At 44.7% G+C, this 13426-nt stretch overlaps 4 non-coding genes across 4 annotated transcripts; all 4 read right to left on the reverse strand.

Moving 5' to 3' along the window:
- Positions 1-517: 517 nt before the first annotated feature.
- Positions 518-599, reverse strand: TRNAS-AGA (transfer RNA serine (anticodon AGA)). The gene has a single exon. It is a non-coding gene; the product is annotated as a tRNA-Ser (tRNA).
- A 903-nt stretch (positions 600-1502) lies between these two features.
- Positions 1503-1574, reverse strand: TRNAQ-CUG (transfer RNA glutamine (anticodon CUG)). Its single transcript has one exon. It is a non-coding gene; the product is annotated as a tRNA-Gln (tRNA).
- A 728-nt stretch (positions 1575-2302) lies between these two features.
- Positions 2303-2384, reverse strand: TRNAS-AGA (transfer RNA serine (anticodon AGA)). Its single transcript has one exon. It is a non-coding gene; the product is annotated as a tRNA-Ser (tRNA).
- Positions 2385-3287: 903 nt separating this feature from the next.
- On the reverse strand, positions 3288-3359 carry TRNAQ-CUG (transfer RNA glutamine (anticodon CUG)). The gene has a single exon. It is a non-coding gene; the product is annotated as a tRNA-Gln (tRNA).
- Positions 3360-13426: the final 10067 nt, after the last annotated feature.

Consider the following 13426-nt stretch of genomic DNA (forward strand, 5'->3'; position numbering starts at 1 on the left):
TTTTTATTCCACAAGTGTGCTTAAAGTTCCATGATATCACAACAAGGACAGATTTAAAATGTTGATGAAATCTGGCTAATAATTAGCGTGCTGGATCTATTAGCTGGAAAAAGGGTGAGAAAAAAAGAAATTGCAAAACTTCTGCTCATCCAGAAGTCACTAAAGATTTTTCATGGTGTGCTAAAAGGTTCCATCGGAAAGATAATTCAAGTAGAGTTGGTGCAAATCAAAGTTCATATCCCAGTCCATCAGTCACGGCAGTGATCTGTGTTCGCTGGAAAAAAGGAGGATTTGCACCACATACCTGATGGCACCCTCTGAGCTTTGTTTGATTGGTGGTGTGATGCACAAGTGACATCTCACCAGGCTGACTAATCAAAAGAAGATCTACAGATGCTGTTAAGCTGGTTCTACAAATACAATCCAAAGATTACAGAACATTTCTGTGGGGGATAGACTTGGGAATGTGGACATTGATCTACTCAGACAATTCGTCAAAATGTTACATGAAGTTAAACGTAGTTGGCAGGATTTGAACCGATGCAGGGAGACCCCAATGGATTTCTAGTCCATCGCCTTAACCACTCGGCCACAACTACTCGGATGCTGTTTCACCCTTATGAGTTTCACACCTTTTCTTAGAGCACCATGATCAATATCAGTGATTATCCTTCTGGAAGACATTTCAGAAAATGGAAGATTTCAATTGGAAACAAAATTCCAGGCCTCACTGAAATGTAAAAATCTGATTTAAAGGTATCATCAATTGGAACCTTTTACAGTTCAAGGTTTATTAAAATTCATAAGGCGGAATTCGAGTGACTTTGTTCCAAACACCTCCTGAAAAGGGCTTTGAAAATGCTCAATAGTTTGAACAGATTCACTTCCATGCAAAAAGACTTGCTGTTCATATGATCAGGTATTGAGCGTATTTTAACCTCATTAAGTTTCCCAAAACGCCAAGCGGTTAACAGAAGTGAGCATATCATTTTTCAGGTATATTTTGCTTGCTTTAGACTTGCTATACAAGTCAATGAGTAGGTTAGAAAGACCCCTGGAAGGTTCCTGAGTGATGTTCACAGCATTTTGCGAGCAAAAAAGAAACTTAAACAAACTCATTTGATGCCCAAAACAATACTTAGAAAAACATCACCAATCTATGTTTACAAAAATGCTGGAAAACACTAAAAAGGGTGATTCAGGAAAAGAATCGCTGTTGTTTCTTGAGGCCGTTTCGGCTTGAAATCCTGGTCAGTTTCAACCACCTGGAAAAAGTGTCATGCGAACATTGGCACAAGTCATAGAGTACGATTGCTTGGTGTGACATAGATTATATGAGTTTTGCTTCATGAAGTCAAGTTTAACTTTTGAGTTAAACTTTCTTGATAGATAGATCTTTCTGCCATGTGGATTTTAACTTTCTCTTTTTATGTTAAACCATGTACATTGGCAAATTGAGTGTGAGCAGAAAAGATAAAACTGCTATGCACAAAGAATTTCTCAGGTTCCACTGAGATTTGAACTCAGATTGCTGGATTCAGAGTCCAGAGTGCTAACCATTACACCATGGAACCACATGACCAATGAAGCTGGCTGGAATTTCTTTTGAAAACAGTAAAAGAGCATGTGTAAATATTGGAAATGTGAGAAATTCACTCTTAATCCAGTGATCTGAGTTCTAATCTCAGTGGAACCTGGGAATTCATGCATTATGATGAAAACTGGTTCTAAAGCTGTTCCGCAAATGTATATCTAACACACATTGGTAAATTAATATCTCCTCCCTTTTTATTCCACAAGTGTGATTAAAGTTCCATGATATCACAACAAGGACAGTTTTAAAATGTTGATGAAATCTAGCTAATAATTAGCGTGCTGGATCTATCAGCTGGAAAAAGGGTGAGAAAAAAAGAAATTGCAAAACTTCTGCTCATCCAGAAGTCACTAAAGATTTTTCATGGTGTGCTAAAAGGTTCCATCGGAAAGATAATTCAAGTAGAGTTGGGGCAAATCAAAGTTCATATCCCAGTCCATCAGCCACGGCAGTGGTCTGTGTTCACTGGAAAAAAGGAGGATTTGCACCACATACCTGATGGCACCCTCTGAGCTTTGTTTGATTGGTGGTGTGATGCACAAGTGACATCTCACCCGGCTGACTAATCAAAAGAAGATCTACAGATGCTGTTAAGCTGGTTCTACAAATACAATCCATAGATTACAGACCATTTTAGTGGGGAATAGACTTGGGAATGTGGAAATTGATCTACTTAGATAATTTGTCAAAATGTTACATGAAGTTAAATGTAGTTGGCAGGATTTGAACCTATGCGGTAAGACCCCAATGGATTTCTAGTCCATCGCCTTAACCACTCGGCCACAACTACTCAGACGCTGTTTCATTCTTAGGAGTTTCACACCTTTTTTTATAGCACCATGATCAATATCAGTGATTATCCTTCTGGAAGACATTTCAGAAAATGGAAGATTTCATTTGGAAACAAAATTCCAGGCCTCACTGAAATGTAAAAATCTGATTTAAATGTATCATCAAATGGAACCTTTTACAGTTCAAGGTTTATTAAAATTCATAAGGCGGATTTAGAGTGACTTTGTTCCAAACACCTCCTGAAAAAGGCTTTGAAAATGCTCAATAGTTTGAACAGATTCATTTCCATGCAAAAAGACTTGCTGTTCATATGATCAGGTATTGAGCGTCTTTTAACCTCATTAAGTTACCCAAAACGCCAAGCGGTTAACAGAAGTGAGCATATCATTTTTCAAGTATATTTTGCTTGCTTTATACTTGCTATACAAGTCAATGAGTAGGTTAGAAAGACCCCTAGAAGGTTCCTGAGTGACGTTCACAGCATTTTGCGAGCAAAAAAGAAACTTAAACAAACTCATTTGATGCCCAAAACAATACTTAGAAAAACATCACCAAACTATGTTTACAAAAATGCTGGAAAACACTAAAAAGGGTGATTCAGGAAAAGAATCGCTGTCGTTTCTTGAGGCCGTTTCGGCTTGAAATCCTGGTCAGTTTCAACCACCTGGAAAAAGTGTCATGCGAACATTGGCACAAGTCATAGAGTACGATTGCTTGGTGTGACATAGATGATATGAGTTTTGCTTCATGAAGTCAAGTTTAACTTTTGAGTTAAACTTTCTTGATAGATAGATCTTTTTGCCATGTGGATTTTAACTTTCTCTTTTTATGTTAAACCATGTGCATTGGCAAATTGAGTGTGAGCAGAAAAGATAAAACCATTATGCACAAAGAATTTCTCAGGTTCCACTGAGATTTGAACTCAGATAGCTGGATTCAGAGTCCAGAGTGCTAACCATTACACCATGGAACCATATGACGAATGAAGCTGGCTGGATTTTCTTTTGAAAACAGTAAAAGAGCATGTGTAAATAGTGGAAATGTGAGAAATTCACTCTTAATCCAGTGATCTGAGTTCTAATCTCAGTGGAACCTGGGAATTCATGCATTATGATGAAAACTGGTTCTAAAGCTGTCCCGCAAATGTATATCTAACACACATTTGTAAATTAATATCTCCTCCCTTTTTATTCCACAAGTGTGCTTAAAGTTCCATGATATCACAACAAGGACAGTTTTAAAATGTTGATGAAATCTGGCTAATAATTAGCGTGCTGGTTCTATCAGCTGGAAAAAGGGTGAGAAAAAAAGAAATTGCAAAACTTCGGCTCATCCAGAAGTCACTAAAGATTTTTCATGGTGTGCTAAATAGTGTTGAGCCACCCCCGTAGTGTTCGAGTTTGGTTGGGTTCGTCGAACACCCGTGTGTTCGCCGAACTGTTCGTCGAACACCTTCGAACACCGTTAAAACCAATGGCAGGCAAACAAAAGCACATAGAAACACATAGAAAACACCTTCAAAGGTGTCCAAAAGCTGACAAACTGCTCAGAAGAGACAACTAACACATGGAAAAGTGACAAGTACATATAGTCATGCGAAAAGAAAAGAGGTGGAGGAGTAAAAGGAGGGGGAGACACAAATATAGGCATGTCATGCCCTTCTAAAATCCAAAAAGTGAGAAGCCGACACGTTCAGTCAGCTCCTGCCCGTGCCACCTCCGTGTCGCCGGGTTTGTGCCAGAGCCGCGGTGAACCCTGACGGCCAGCCCCCCTCTCCCAATACTGGTGCCTGTCCGCTGGTGGGTCGAGCGAGCCCCCCTGTAGTGGAGGCAGCTCTAAGCTTTTTAATTTAAATTGTCTCTCTAATTTGAATGAATACACTTTAAATCCATTTACAAGGATCTATTGGAGGGCAAGTCTCATGCCAGCAGCCGCGTAATTCCAGCTCCAGTAGCGTCCACTAAAGCTGCTGCAGTTAAAAAGCTTTTATAAGGATCGAGCTCGGCTGTCCACCGCAAGGCATCCTACTGCCAGTCCCAGCCCCTATGCCTTGGGGTGCCTCCTGATGCTCTTCACTGAGTATCCCGTGGTCCCGAAGCATTTCCTTTGAAAAAATTAAGTGTCCAAACTACAGGTGGTGTAGCTTGCTTAACAGCCGGGATAATCCGCTGACTAGCAGACACTGCTACTAGGCACAAAGTATTTCCTGGGCTAGATGCAGTTAAAAATTTGTAATTAGATACTCTCGTTGGATGCTGAGAAAGCATTCCATAGAGTATTCTGGCACGCCATATATGATTCTCTTAAAAAGCTTGGGGTAGGGGTCTAGGGGACCCTTTTATAGCCAAAATCACGGCCCTGTATCACAGTACGTCACCTAGGCTGAAGATAAATGGAACTGTAGCACCCTGAGGGCTCGGTTGCTACAGAGGTATTGCACCTCACCCAGAGGTGTGATATCTCACTCTCAGGTAAGGATGGAGTGTGGATCAGGACCCGACACCTGCATGCATTACACCACATTGCCGTGGGGCAGGGCGACCAATATGCCTCTGAGATGGGCACGACAGTCCCTGTCTCTGGCTGGAGTGGGGGGAGGGAACACTGAGGAAGGGGAACCCTGTAGTGCAGGAGCAGGGAGGAAGCAGTTCCTGGGTGCATTGAGAAGGGAGTATAAAAGGTGGGCACCATCTTAGTTCAGTGCAGAGAAGTCTGAGCAGAAGTGGCAGGGAGCAGGGGCTCTGCATGAGCTCTGCTCCGGAGGAGGGCCTAGTAACAGAGGCCCAGGCCTGGAAGAGGGAGAAGGAAGGAAGAGGAGCGGAGAAGGCTCCAGGAACGAGGAATGAAGGGATCCCAGGGGTGAGGACGGGTGAGTCGCCACCGCACACCCGAATCCACCTGCGTGGAGGGGTCAGGCCAAAGGGGGAGACCGGTCCCCGAAATTAGTGGAGGCAGGAAATGACCCTCAGCTAGAAACCGGAGGCTGTGACATTTTATGTGGCGCAGCCCCTCGCTACACCCTCTAGGAAGGCACCACATATGGTCAGGGAAACTGGCGCCAAGTTTACCAAGAGGAGGCCCGAGGCAGCAGGACAGAAGGGTTGGTAAGAAAGGCCAGACAAAGGACACACAAAGGGGGTCCTGTGAAGCGCTCCAAAGTTATCTGGGAGTTGTCTGAGCCCCTCACCTGGTGAGCACAGTACGACGTGGGCAGCCGTTACCTGCAGACGTGGTCTGGATAATGAGAACTGTGAGTAAAGGCCCTGGACTGCATCACTGACTCCGTGTCGTTACTGCTGCTGCCCTGCACCATCACCCCCATCCTCCGCATACACTGCCCTGAGGCTATACTCCTCCCGTGGGGAGTTATGCTACGCTCTGCTGCACCCACAACACCAGCCTCAGCGGTCTGCCCTGCAGCGGCGGTTCACTCTGACCGCAATCCACGGGTGGCGTAGTCGGACATTTAAACATCAAAACCACATAAATAGTTCCGCCACTGGTTTGACCACCCTGAGCCACGGAACCAGGTCGCCGCCACGAAGGCTACAAAAACCAGCATCCACCAAAAAGGGTCCGGCTCCGGGTGTCCCAAGGCCCAGGGGGTGCATCAGAACATTTTCATCACCTTTCACAATCACCAATGGGGCAAGGCAGGGATGTCCTCTGTCCCCTCTCTTATACATCCTAGTGACGGAGCACCTGCTCTCATCAATTCGCCATAACCCCAATATTAGGTGGATTGAGGTGGGAGGCACCGAGTACAAGTGCTCTCTATTTGCTGATGATGTCCTAGTATATATCACTCAATCACATATATCCATCCATGCTGTTATGGCTGAAATAGATCACTTTGTTACATGGTCAAATTTTAAAATCAATGAAGCGAAGTCTGAGGCCCTCGATGTCTCCCTCCCCAAATCCATATAGGATTCCATCCAGTCCAACTTTCCCTTTGCCTGGCCCTCACAGGGTATCAAATACTTAGGAATTCCTATTCATAGAGACCTCTCCCATCTATGTTATCTTAATTTTTGGCCCTTTATTGAACAACTCCATACAGACCACGGTTGGCAAGTTAGAACTGTAAGATTCACTACGTGAACCACTGGTGTTTTGTGGAAAAGCACATGTACACTGTGTTCCAAATTATTATGCAAAAAGTGTTTAGGAGTGATAAGGGAAGAATTTGTTTGTTTGTCAGTTAAACTCATTGATGGTGATGTGTGTCAGGGCTCTTTATATCACTGTAAGCAATTGCAGACACCTGTGCTAATTAGTTTGGCAGGTGTGTCCAATGAAAGGCAAGACTACTTAAGAAGGCTGTCTCACATTATTAAGCAGCCTACATTTTCAGGCAATTACGTCAGGTTAAAAGAGCAGCGGCAAAAAAGCCTTGTCATAGCAGCAGACAAGTTTTTGAAGCTGCTGGTGCCTCCAACGTCCCCTGAACAACAAGATGCAGGGTCCTTCAGAGGTTTGCAGCTGTGCATACGCCATCCTGTCGACCTCCTCTATCCACTTCACACAAGCAGAAACGGCTCCAGTGGGCTAAACATTACATGAAGACTGATTTCAAAACTGATTTGTTCACGGATGAGTGCCGTGCAGCGCTCGATGGTCCAGATGGATGGAGTGGAGGATGGCTGGTTGATGGACACCCCACGCAAACACGGCTACAGCGCCAACAAGGAGGAGGTGGAGTAATGTTTTGGGCTGGAATCATGGGGAGAGAGATTGTCGGCCCCTTTAGGATCCCTGAAGGCGCTAAAGATGAACTCCATAATGTATGTGGATTTTCTCAAACAGCACTTCCTGCCATGGTTCAAGAAGAAGAACCGTGTATTTCACAGCAAGATCATTTTTTTGCATGATAATGCACCATCTCATGCTGCACATAAAACATCTGCATCTCTGGCTGATATGGGTATAAAAGGGGACAAACTTATGGTGTGACCCCCATGCTCCCCTGACCTCTACCCCATACAGAACCTCTGGAGCATCATCAAAAGGAGTGTCTATGATGGCGGGAGGCAGTTGAAATCTAAGCAACACCTCTGGGAGGGTATTCTGTCCTCATGCAAAACAATTGAAGCAGAAACCATCCAAAACCTGACAAATTCAATGGACGAGAGAGTTCAGAAGCTCCTTTCGAACAAGGGGTCCTATGTGAAAATGTAACATCACCTAGAATAAAGTTTTGAGTTGAAAACTGTTTGATTTCAGTTTCTAATAACCTGCTAATGCTTATAATTTCAAAAATGACCATTTTTTTGGTCTTTATTAAAATGAAAAGGTTGATCGAAAAGTTTGGGGGATCTAAGAGTGTGGCAACCCAGTAGTCATGATTACTTTGAATTCTGACAATATGAGGGTCATGTTGCAGGTAGTGCAGCAAGAAGGCACTTATGTGTCTTGCGCATCTCGGAGCCCCAAAATTATTTTCCGGGCTAGATGCAGCTAAAAATTATTATTAATTTTAAATCTGGTGGAGCTTAGTATAGATGGCCTAATAGGATCAGTGCTGCACACTGCTACAAAGCCCAAATTATTTTGCAGCCAAGATACAGATAAACATGATTAGTAATTTTAAATCTGGTGGAGCTTATTATAGATGGCCTAATAGAATCAGTGCTGCACACTGCTACAAAGCCCAAATTATTTTCCAGCCAAGATACAGATAAACATGATTAGTAATTTGAAAACTTAAAACGGTTGGTAGGGTGATTTTAACCAATCATCAAGCTTTTACTCTCCCCAGGATGACACAGGGGTAGAAAAGTCGCTTCGGATCCATGATTTGTTCATCTTTATGAACGTGAGTCTGTCTACATTATCAGTGGAGAGCCGCGTGCGCTTATCTGTCAGCACACCACCAGCAGCGCTGAACACACGTTCAGACAGAACGCTGGCTGCGGGGCATGACAAGATCTCCAAGGCGTAAGTGGCTATCTCCGGCCATTTATCCAGATTGGAAGCCCAAAAAGAGCAAGGGTCCAGTGACACAGTCATGGCTTCAATGTTTACTTGGAGATACTCCTGTACCATCGTCTCTAGGCGTTGACTATGTGTCAGACTTCTTGTCTCCTGTGGCCTTGCAAAGGATGGGCTAAAAAAGTGGTGAAATGATTCCGCAAAATTGATGTTACCAGCAGATACTGTGGTTCTGTTACGGTTTGAGTGCTGAACACTTGACGGTCCCACGGTTGGCAAGTTGGAACTGTGAGAGTCACTGCGTGCACCACTGGTGTTTTGTGGAAAAGCACATGTAAGATTCTGCAACAGTCTCTGCTGATACTCCTGCATGCGTGCATCCCTTTCTATGGCAGGAATAATTTCGGCAAATTTTCTTTTGTACCGGGGATCTAACAGTGTGGCAACCCAGTAGTCAGGATCATTTCTAATTCTCACAATTCGAGGGTCATATTGCAGGTAGTGCAGCAAGAAGGCACTCATGTGTGTTGCGCATCCAGGAGCACCAAGTCCCTGTTGTGTTGGTGGCAAGGTAACAATCATGCTTCCTTCCTCTGTCCTCTCCCCCCAACCTCGCACAACAGAAATGTGATCAAGGTCTCCCTCTTCTGATGAGGCTTCCATCAGTTCGTCCTCCACTTCTTCCTGGGCTCCTGCACCTTCCTCACTAGTTTGGCTGCTACCATGCACCCTGGTAAAACCATCTCCCCCACCCTCACATGCCTGCCGCCTTGGTGCTGCCGACCGTCTGGACCTTGCAGATGTTAGCCCTTCCGCATACAACTCCTCCTCCTCTACTTCCTCCACCTCCTCTTGTGCCACCACCTGACTCCGAATTCTGTTTAACATGTGCTCCAGCATGTAAATCACCGGAATAGTCATGCTGATAATGGCATCGTCAGCACTAAACATCTTCGTCGCCATTTCAAAACTGTGCAGAAGGGTGCATAGGTCCCTGATCTGAGACCACTCCTCCAGCGTGATTTGCCCCACCTCTGGATCACGTTGGCCCAGGCTATACGTCAGAACGTATTGCACCAGGGCTTGTCGGTGCTGCCACAGTCGCTGCAACATGTGCAGAGTTGAATTCCACCGGGTAGGCACATCGCATTTTAGCCGGTGAAGTGGCAGGCCCAACGACTTCTGTAGAGATGTAAGTCGCTGAGCTGCGGGATGCGAACGGCGGAAGTGAGCACACAGCGACCGTGCCCTCTGCAGAAGGCCATCTAGTCTGGGATAGTGGGCTAAAAATTGCTGGACAACCAGGTTCAACACGTGAGCCATACAAGGCACGTGTGTGACATTGCCCCGGCGAAGGGCCGCACCCAGGTTTGCAGCATTGTCGCACACGGCCTTCCCTGGTTTCAGGTCCAGTGGAGACAACCATTCATGAAATTGGTTCTCCAGAGCTGACCACAACTCCTCAGCTGTGTGACTCACATTTCCCAGACATTTCAAAGTAAAAACCGCCTGATGATGTTGAGTCCTACTGCCAGCATAGTAAGGAGGTGTGCAGGATCCCTTCTGCGCAGTTAGAAAGCTTGTGGCATGACCAGACAGGCTTTGGGTGCAGGTGGAGGACCGAGAGGAGGTTGAGGAGGCAGAAGCAGTGGAGGAACTTTGACATAGAGAGGATTGACGCACAACTCGTCGGGACGGCAAGACTTGGACAGCAGCCCCTTGTCCTGCTGTCACCATATTTACCCAGTGCCCAGTCAGCGACATGTAACGCCCCTGTCCATGCCTACTCGTCCAAGTGTCTGTGGTGAAATGCACCCTGTCACACACAGAGTTTCTCAAAGAAGCGGTGATGTTGTGTGCGACATGCTGGTGGAGCGCAGGCACACCTTTCTTTGAGAAGTAGTGCCGACTGGGCATCTGGTACTGGGGCACTGCGACGGACATAAGGTCTCGAAAATCCTCTGTGTCCACCAGGCGGAAAGGCAGCATTTCTGTAGCCAAGAGCTTGCAGATGGTGAAATTCAACCTCTTAGCTTTCTCATGGCTAGGAGGAAATGGTCTTTTACTTGTCCACATCTGAGGGACCGAGGGCTGGCTATTGTGCTTAGAGGGGGTTGATAAGGGTGTCCCCGGCAAACTGCCGGTCTGTGAGGAAGATGCAGGCGGACATGTTAGGTTGCCTTGATACAAAGGTGGTGCTATCGATGTCAGACAGCGCTCAACACCAGCTGGTGTTACCACCTCCAAAGAAAATGATGACCTGCCAATCACGCTGGCTGTTGCGGGTAAAGAGGTGGCAGGTCTGCGCCCCAAAACAGGTGTGACTGTTGTCCCCCCAGTCACAGAGGATGAAGAGGCCGCGGATGCACAAGATATGGCAGACGGTGGTTGGCCCGGCCGGCTAGGCCGCATTGTAGCACACTGAGCTTCCCACTGCAACTTATGCTTCATGTCCATGTGCCGGTTCATGCATGAAGTACTCAAACTATGTATTTTTTGGCCTCTACTTAGCTTTTGCTGACAAATGTTACAGATAACATGAGTTGGGTCATCTTTATCGATCTGAAAAAATGCCCAGGCTATGCAAGGCTTAGCACCCATGCGACCTGAAGAGCCACCACGAATTGTGGTGAGAGGCAGAGTTGTGTTTGAGGATGCAGTTGTTGACGTGCTTCCAGTACTACGTCTCTGTCCAGGAAGGCGCAACCTGACCTCGTCGTCACTAGCATCTTCCTCCACCTCCTCTGCTGACCTCATCTCTTGGCTGACTGTGGGTTGACAGTAAGTGGGATCTCCAACCTCATCATCATCACCCTGTGCGTTATCACACCCGTCGTCCTCAGAGCCAACCTGTTCCTGCCCTGACAAAAAACTAAAGTTGTCGCTCCAATCAGGTATTTGAGTCTCATCATCATCTTCCTCATTGTCTCCACCAACAGGAGTTACAGTTGGGAATGAGGGTCTACATTATGGTCAGAACCTTCTGCGTCTGGTCCTGGATCTGACTCATAAAGATTCTGGGCATCAGTGCAGATCATTTCCTCGTCTGTATTCACAGAAGCGCTGGAGTCGACCTCTGATTCCCAGGCTATAGCATGAGTAAACAGCTCTGCAGACTCAACCATCTGTTCTACCTCATACTCAGACTGGCAGCTGGAGATTTGGGAGCTGTGAGGAAGCAAGTGCGATTGGGGTGATACCTTTGAGGACTGGAGTATTTGTGATGTTGAAGTTGATGTGGAGGAGAGCCCACTTAAAGGAGCACTTGATATCCGTTGAAGCACCTGCTGTTTTTGTGCCTCATCTGGAATTTGTAGCGATTGGCGTGGCCGTAAGAAAGGGATCTTATCACATTGTCCGCTAAAAGAAGTAGACATTTTAGTTTGGCTGGAAGATGGTCTTTCTTCTGCAGATGTTACTGTTGCTTTACCACCTACCCCACGGACACAACCTTTTTTCCCCTTCCCAACACGCCTATTTCCCTTTCCACCAGCAGCAGGCCTTTTTCCACTCATTTTGGTGGTTAACTAATTCACAACTCTGGAGTTGTTTGCACAAAAAAACAATGGATGGGAACCGAGCAGAGCTGAGTGGCCAAACTGTGGTATTAGGCCAAAACTATTGGCTGGGTTATATGGAGAAAAAAATTATATTCGATTTGCAACCTGATGGAGGTCAATATAGATGGACTAATGGAACAAGTCCCACACACAGCTAGAAGCCCAAATATTTTTTCAGAGGTAGATGCAGAAAAAAAATATATTCAGTTTGCAACCTGATGGAGGTCAGTATAGATGGACTAATAGAGAAAGTCCCACACACTGCTAGAAGGCCAAATATTTTTTCAGAGCTAGATGCAGACAAAAAATTATTTTGAATTTGCAACCTGATGGAGGTCAGTATAGGTGGACTAACAGAACAAGTCCCACACACTGCTAGAAGGCCTATTATTTTTTCAGAGCTAGATGCAGAAAAAAATTATATTCAGTTTGCAACCTGATGGAGGTCAGTATAGATGGACTAATAGAACAAGTCGCACACACAGCTAGAAGCCCAAATATTTTTTCAGAGGTAGATGCAGAAAAAAATTATATTCAGTTTGCAACCTGATGGAGGTCTGTATAGATGGATTAATAGAACAAGTCCCACACACAGCTAGAAGCCCAATATTTTTTCAGAGGTAGATGCAGAAAAAAAATTATTTTTAATTTGCAACCTGATGGAGGTCAGTATAGATGGACTAATAGAGAAAGTCCCACACACTGCTAGAAGGCCAAATATTTTTTCAGAGCTAGATGCAGAAAAAAATTATATTCAGTTTGCAACCTGATGGAGGTCAGTAGAGATGGACTAATAGAACAAGTCCCACACACAGCTAGAAGCCCAAATATTTTTTCAGAGGTAGATGCAGATAAAAATTATTTTTAATTTGCAACCTGATGGAGGTCAGTATAGATGGACTAATAGAGAAAGTCCCACACACTGCTAGAAGGCCAAATATTTTTTCAGAGCTAGATGCAGATAAAAATTATTTTTAATTTGCAACCTGGTGGAGGTCAGTATAGATGGACTAATAGAGAAAGTCCCACACACTGCTAGAAGGCCAAATATTTTTTCAGAGCTAGATGCAGATAAAAATTATTTTTAATTTGCAACCTGATGGAGGTCAGTATAGATGGACTAATAGAGAAAGTCCCACACTCTGCTAGAAGGCCAAATATTTTTTCAGAGCTAGATGCAGAAAAAAATTATATTCAGTTTGCAACCTGATGGAGGTCAGTATAGATGGACTAATAGAACAAGTCCCACACACAGCTAGAAGCCCAAATATTTTTTCAGAGGTAGATGCAGATAAAAATTATTTTTAATTTGCAGCCTGATGGAGGTCAGTATAGATGGACTAATAGAGAAAGTCCCACACACTGCTAGAAGGCCAAATATTTTTTCAGAGCTAGATGCAGATAAAAATTATTTTTAATTTGCAACCTGATGGAGGTCAGTATAGATGGACTAATAGAGAAAGTCCCACACACTGCTAGAAGGCCAAATATTTTTTCAGAGCTAGATGCAGAAAAAAATTATATTCAGTTTGCAACCTGATGGAGG

The sequence above is a fragment of the Phyllobates terribilis genome, unplaced genomic scaffold (genome assembly GCF_046119375.1).
Source record: "Phyllobates terribilis strain yellow unplaced genomic scaffold, ASM4611937v1 Scaffold_13__5_contigs__length_258822181, whole genome shotgun sequence".
Taxonomy (NCBI): domain Eukaryota; kingdom Metazoa; phylum Chordata; class Amphibia; order Anura; family Dendrobatidae; genus Phyllobates; species Phyllobates terribilis.